The 8,024-nt window shown below is 33.6% G+C and overlaps 1 long non-coding RNA gene across 1 annotated transcript; it reads left to right on the top strand.

Annotated features, from left to right (window-relative positions):
• The first annotated feature begins 331 nt into the window (after positions 1-331).
• LOC143606618 (uncharacterized) lies at positions 332-2,088 on the top strand. The gene is made up of 3 exons (XR_013148784.1): positions 332-389; positions 517-739; positions 1,178-2,088. It is a non-coding gene; the product is annotated as an uncharacterized LOC143606618 (long non-coding RNA).
• Positions 2,089-8,024: the final 5,936 nt, after the last annotated feature.

Below are 8,024 nucleotides of genomic sequence, written 5' to 3'. Positions count from 1 at the left end.
GGAGGGAATGGGTGGTTCGGTTGGTTCGGGTTGTTTCTAGGATTCATTTTGCATATACATATATACACACACACACACAACATATATACATATACATATATATACACACACAACATATATACATATACATATACACACACACAACATATATACATATACATATACATATATTTACACACACAACATATAATATAATAATATTATTATTTTCTTCACCCATGCGACAATAACACCCCGCCCCCGCCCCATTTCTCCCACTTATCGCCGGGGTGGCGGTGTTCGCGCCCAATTTCGCCCCAAATCCTCCAAACCCAAGCCCCACTACATATGGCCTAATTGGGAGGCCATGTTCTTCCTTATTGAATATCTAACCCATATACCTCTCTCAGGTTAAAAATCTTAATATTTTGAAAGAACTGGAATAATCTGTTTCCGATCTTAATCTCGCGTCTTTAATCAGACTCAAGACTGTTCACAGGTAATCTTATGCTGATCTAGCTATGATTATGATTTCAGTTTGCAATCTCCGTTTTCTTTTTTGGTACAATTTCGTATATGTCAATTGATTTTGGAGTTTAATGAAATAAATATATGATTTTGACTTTTTTCACGCTGGTTAAACTAAAATTTTGATAGGGTATTTGCTGACTTGTGAACTAAGATTGTGTTTGAAGTAAACAAACTTTGTATACTTTTGGTTCAATTAAACATCAATTGCCACTTGTGTTGATGAGAGGATGTTACAAATCAAACAGAAGAACTCAACCCAAAAGACTAGTTTGATAGGTGAAGGAACCCATTTGGCTTATAAACCCCACATCAGTTGCCCATACAACCGATGTAGACAAGTCCCATACCTTGCAATGGTTTCAGTCCGTAACAATACACCCTTCTTAAGGGCCAACGTCCTCGTTGGTCACGGCTGGCTCATTCCAGGCCACCACTTCGCGGGCCACCACTCCAAGTCCTCGTTGGTCACGGCTGGCTTCCTCCAGGCCACCACTACGAGGTTGGCTCCGATACCAATGTTACAAGCCAAACAGAAGAACTCAACCCAAAAGACTAATCTGATAGGTGAGGGAACCCATTTGGCTTATAAACCCCACATCAGTTGCCCATACAACCGATGTGGGACAAGTCCCATACCTTGCAATGGTTTCAGTCCATAACAGAGGAGCAATAAACATTGCTTTTTTAAACCAAAAAAGACACTGCTCTTATTTACCATTTTGTTGTAGTTTGTTTAAATCTGGTAATTTTTCTCAAGGGTTCATGATTATGATCTTGCGTATCAATCTTCAAGGTATAATTACTTGACATCTTTATTTTCTGTAACGGCGAGATGCGTTTTTATTCTATACTCATATGTATATTCTATTATGTTGTTTATTTGAATGAAATGGGTTTTTAACAATCCCCCAAACATCAAGTAATTTTGCCAATTGAGGCTAAACTATTCACCGCCACTAAGAAATTTAGAAGAGAATTTGAATTTTTACGAAAAAGTAAGCTGGTGAAATTATTTTTTTAATCATCTTCATATCATCACCATCTTTCTTTTAAAAAAGGATTTGAGCACAAATAGGTTATCAATTACTTGCTATTTGCAGAGTGGAGATCCATTAGACTTAAAAGTCTTGGAATGCAACACCAATTAGATTTCATCCCACATCGCTAAAGGTCGATATCCAGAGCAGTTTGTAACAAGGTCTGTATGTAGGGTCTAATGATACTATTGATTATGTTTTCTAGCATCAATAGTATTATTATTAAACTAATATTTCATTTGTTTGTTTAGATTTTCTTATGGTGTTGTAGTGAAGCAAACGGTAATTTTGCAATTAGTGCTTCACCTCATGAAGATTCTGTTGAACACTTAATCATGCACCCAAATTGGTCAATTTATTGATGGCTATAAGGGAAGGTCTGTTGATGGAACATAATGTGGAAGTAATAAATTAGGGGCAGGCTAGATATTAACCCAGCTTCTAATGTGGATGGCCCTGCTATTAAAGAAGTGGAAGGTCTTAAAAAATTAGCTGTTGATCCTATCTTTAGTAATGGTCAAAATGACCGCGTAGCGTTTGGTTGAGCGCTTTTTTACTCTACTTAAAATCAATATTATATTTTTTTTTCTTTACTATTGTTGTAACCTTTATCTATACTATATATAATACACCAAACAAGGCTAAATTAAGACACTCATTTTTAAGTAATCTACAACACTTAAAGCATGAGATACATATGTTAGTAAGGGTAAAGTTGTCTTTTAAACACCAATTCATTCAACTTACAAGTTTGGTCCCTCATCTTTAATCATATTATGTTTTTAATTTAAGTTGTAAACTAACTTCTCACCCATGATTTTTAAACGACTATAGCCTTTTCAAACGTTAATATTTTTTGTAAAAAAATTACACCATAAAAACGAGCATTCTATTCTCTTTAATTTAGATATGATATTGTTAAAATTTTTTTCATTTTAAATAAATTAGTATGTTACGTAGGGGTGTTCAGTGTCGTTTTGATGGTTTTTAAGTTAAACTTGTGAATCCAACCGTTAATACTGATTTTTTTCTTCCAAAACCAAACTCAACCATTAAAAGTTGAAACCGAATCGTTACTAACGGCCTGGTTCCAGTTTGGTTTCACAGTTTAAACTTTAATAATAAATTTAGTTTAAAATAATTAATAATTTAAATATACCATCAATTTTAACTAAAAACCAACATAATATGATACTTGAAATGATCATAAATAAAAAATGATAACTTTAGCCACATAAATGGTAAATATTAATGAAGATCTAGGGCGTGAAATAATAACAACTAAGATTACAAAAGGAATCATATTGCAATTAGGTTAATTTATTGTCTTTTCTGGTTTCATATGACCGGTTGCCGATATAAACCGTGAACCAACCGTTCACTACGTTTTGAAACTTTTGATTTTTGAAACCGACCAACAAACCGAAAGTAAAAAATAAAAAGAAAAAAGAAGTCAAACCAATGACTGATTTAAACGATTTCAAGGTTTTAACCAAACCAATGACAGATTCAAACACCCGCTGCATCGCGCGGGCACCTGCCTAGTGTTATTTTATTGACAATGGTGAAGTGGAGTCTCAGGAGTGCTTCTATATAACAAGTCATTTGTGTATATATATTGCAGCCTGCATAGTTACGAATGGATTAGTTCGGATATTGTTTTTTCCTACCAGGTCAAGCGGGTTAGACAAGTAGCTTAAGAAAACTATTCGAACTGCTTGAAAGCAGGCCAAAATGTAGATTATTGCAAAAAAAAAAAAAAAAATCCTTAATTATTTTAATTCCCAATTATAGATCACAATTTGTGATTGAAATAATGTGATTTTGTAACATATTAGACACTATTGACTTCCAAAGTGGAGGACACAACTAATAGCCAATGACAATTTGCAAGTATTGTCAACTTAAAGATGCTAAAAAACCTAAACAGAAAGGATGGAAGTAAAGGATATAAATATAAGGCAGGCAAAATTAGAGCTAACAAATCTAATGGAAAATTGAATTGTTGTGATACCATTGCTTCTTGACTAGGATTGACTTAGGAGAAGATGTTTATTTTTTGGTCCAGTTTGTCCAAAAACTCCAGTTAAAAAAAAAGCTAAATACAATATCATGATAATGGTTTTGAGTTATATATTTTTTAAGCATCCCGCGTGTCACACGGGTTCTAAAGCTAGTTATTATTACGATCAAGGAAAATAAACAATAAAAATGCGAGAAAAAAAAAACATTTACAATTTTAATTTAATATTTTAAAGAGAGCCATAAAATAGAAAACAATGTTACATGAAAGTAATATATAAAATAAAATTCTTAAAAGTAAATGAAAGTTTAGAGGAGATAAAAAAATAAAATAAAAGAACTTTATAGTTTTTTTTTTAATTTAATATTTTCAATGATACCATAAAATGCAATAAAATGTTATAAGGGTAATATGTTAAATAAAATTCTTAAAATAAATGAAAGTTCAGAGAATGAGGTATGACAAGTAGAAGGGGGGGGGGGGGGGGGTGTACATTTAGCCTAACCCTTTTAGGGAAAACACATGTTACATTATGTACTTACAAACAATGATTCAGGTTTAAACAAAACAAAAGCAGGTTTCAACCGAATCTTGGATTGCTTGAACTTAGGTTGAAATTGAAGAATAAAATGTCGTCCAATTTAATCTCCAACCCTAGGGTTTATATTATAACGTGTTTAGTTAATTGTTCCTGACGATTATGTTTCCAGCAATAAAGGATAATCAGGTACGTGACTTTTCAAAAATCTCGTTGCCTTTCAAACTTCACGGGTTTAACGGGTAAATTTAACATTTCGGCAGGTACAGAAACAACCCGGACTGTTACCCGCTTAGCTATGATTTGCGGAACCGGAACCTGGACAGTTTTTAATCCGGGTATGTTTAACGGGTTTGGTGGGTAGGGTACACGGGTTTGGCGGTACGACCCGTGAGATGCTCACACCCCTGCACCTAATATTTTCCTTTTCCAATACTCAACCACTTATAACCATATTATATAATTTATAAAACCCACTTACATAATTACCGAGAATGCTCCAACATGGATTAAACTTGTATCAATTTAATAAGTTTATTACAAATTCGGAAATGCCACAAACGTAACAACCCAATTACACTTTCTCCAAAAGCGAATAGACATTATTTGATTTTTCATCATATGACCTTCTAATCTGCCAATCTCCCGTGAGCAACTAATCAACTATGCGATTATGAATGCATACAACATAACGGCACTAACGATGAACATTGCGGGATACGGATTCGTCATTAAGAATACAAAAACATAGCTTCAAATAAGCGCGTACAAAAACCAAATCTTTAAGTTGAACCAAATTTTCCGACTTGATTTCTCATGTTTAGGCAAAGCTAGCGACATACCTTTCCATGCAATGATCCACCGATACAACTGAATAAAACTGTAGACTAAGAACCTCTAATGAATAATCGTTACGACAGTACCCTCCAACAAGCATTAGTATTGTGTTGACATTATCATGGTGTAAATTGTTGCCAGTTAGCTTAGAATAGGGATTTAATAATGGCAATTTGCAAAGCAATCAAAGTAACAGTTTGGGAAATTTCAATTGAGTTTCCAAGAACATTAAACTCACATGATACGAAGAATAAAAGAAATGCATAAGTAAACACGTTTTCTTAATTTTTATAAAGAAACTGAATAATTTACAAAATATGTAATAAATAATGAATAAATTACGAAAATGATAAGTATTTATTTATTTATTTTTTAATTTCACCGTCACTTTGATTTTGAGAAGAGATTAGTTAGGTGAAAAGCCTAATTATTATATGAAATTGAAATTAGTGTATGTCAATATGTGTGTGAAACGGAGAAATGGTTTTATTTTCTAATTTTTATATAGAGAATGAATTATTTTATCGAAATATAAGGAAAAAAGGGTCGGGAGCTCATGCGAGAATGATTTGGAAGAATAAAAATAATAATAATAATGATATTTGCTATAGCATTATAGCAACACCATAATGGAGGTCAAACAAACTATCCATAAATGCTTAAGTCAACAAAATTTTCATACTAGGGCCTAGGCAAATATGAAGTGACATGACTATTAGCTTAGATAAAATTCTAAACAAAACTCAGTCTTTACTTTTTATAATGTTATAATATATGGGTGGTTATCACTTATCATAACTTATTGAGGTTTCCTTTTTACCATTATTCATAACATTCAAGTTCTACAATTATTGGGGTCGTTAGAGCTCGGCTCATTCGCCCTCTATATATGAAATATCAAACTGGTCTTGAATTTACGATATTAAATTGGTTTCGAATCGATTCCTATAGTGGGAAATGTTTTCATTCGCGCACCCTTATTTTTTTCCCAGTAGTATAAATTCATACGCTTTCTTATGAAAATTTTTATACATATTGTGTGCCCCCTACCCCTCTCCCTTTAATCTAGGGTCGTCCAAACCGCTCGTCGCTCGAACTCGCTCACCACTCGCGCTCGGAAATTGCTCGGAAAATGCTCGCATCGTTTTTTCGCTCGATTGTAAACGAGCTGCTCTGCTCGGTTCGGTTTGTAAACGAGCCAAGCAACGAGCAAAGGTCTGCTCGGTTCGGTTCGGCTCGAATATTTTTTATTTATTTATATATAATTATATATGAACAAATATATAAATATAGAGACGAAACACATAAATATAAGCTTGCATTTATTTTTAACCCCTTAAATTTTTTTCTATTCCGTCTATTTTATAGTTTTATTTGTTCGCTTCAAGTTTTTAGAATACTATAAGTTTGTTTACATGGTCATTATATTTCACTTCAAACTTACTTTTTATAAAAATTTACAATCTATTAAACGTTTGTCTAAAAGATACTAATTTTATATAAAAAATATATAATTTACAACATTCAAACTTGTGTCTTATTGAAAGTTTTAAAGCGAAAAAGAAATAAATAATGCTCGAAATTGCTCGATGTTCGATCTAAAAATGCTCGATTAGATTTTGGCTCGTTTCGATTTTCGCTCGGTTCTAATTTCAGCAGCTCGGTTCGATTCGGTTGTATACGAACTAAACAACGAGCAAGCCTCCGCTCGATTCGGCTCGGCTCGTGAACAGCCCTACCTTAGTCCTCATTAATGAAAATTTATATAGTATATATATATATATATATATATATATATATATATATATATATTGAGTCCGGACTCCGGTCGGCCCTCATTATTCGGCCTAGTATTTGTGAACCAAACGAAATATTGTGTAGGCCCAATAGATGGCAAGGAAGGGTTTTATGACTTCTAATAAGTACTGGGCTACCATTTGGATCATGAGAGCTAAATTTTGTAGATTTGCAAAGGGAAAACCTTGTACACTAAATATGTATATTTCATCGAACAACTTCTAATATTACATACTAAATAGAGTGTCAAAAATGAACACGATGCTTCAGTTTATTCCCATACTCACAAGTCACAACTTCAAACTATAAATAATTAAATCATACACAAGTATTTACTTAATTGTTTTGGCTCACTTAAAAGATACACATGTTTGATTACAGAAGCTCATAGATTAAGCATATTTCCTTGCGGACTTGATACGAAGAGTAAACACGTGAATATATAAATATGAAGTGCCACAAAATGCAACAAGCCAATTACACTTTCTCCAAAATTGAATAGGCATGATTCGTTTTTCCGGCATCTAAAGCCCGAGACCTCCTAATCTTCCAATCGTTAACGAGCTCTGTGATTATGAAGGCCTATAACAAAACGACACTAACGATGAACATAACAACGTATAAAGCCACCGTTATTTGGGAACTAATGAAAAGAATACATAAAAACAAATCCAAATGAGATAACCGTGTACAGAAACCACCTTGTTAGTTTCAGCCAAAGTTTCCTACTCGATTTCTCGTGTTTAGGCAATGCGAGGTACCTCACGAGGCAGCAATTCCACCAATAAGAAAATTAAAAAAAACCAATAGACCGAGAACCGCCAATGAATAGTCATTGGTGCGGTACGCTCTACCAAATGAGGCAACCGTGTTAGGCATCATGATCACAAAGTAAAACGGGAACATATTCATGTCTTTGCTGTCGGCATCTAAGTCGTTCGGGTTCATCTTCTCAGCAGGAAGCACAGTGGCCTTAACTGCCATTTTGATTGGAGTTGTGGTTATGGGATAGATTCGTGAAATCTTAGTGAGTTGGTGTTAAGAAAGAAACGTAAAATGGAGGTTTTATAGTGCAAAACCATGAAAGTGACGTTTGGGAAATTTTCTTAGCAACTTAAAAGTGACTTCCTGGCGTGTGTTAGGAAGATAATTCGAAATTCTTAAGGAAAGTGCACAAAAATTGTTAAAAAAAATTAAAAAAATAAAATTAGAAGTGTAATTAAACTACACGACCTCTTTTAATTTACCATACCACAAGTTAAGTTTGCTTCGAAAGCTTAGC

This window comes from Bidens hawaiensis, unplaced genomic scaffold (assembly GCF_021521415.1).
Source record: "Bidens hawaiensis isolate Kalapana, Puna unplaced genomic scaffold, B.hawaiensis_p1.1 tig00075879_1, whole genome shotgun sequence".
Lineage (NCBI taxonomy): Eukaryota > Viridiplantae > Streptophyta > Magnoliopsida > Asterales > Asteraceae > Bidens > Bidens hawaiensis.
The sequence above is the reverse complement of the archived record's forward strand: the minus strand, read 5'-3'. Positions and strand labels throughout refer to the sequence as shown.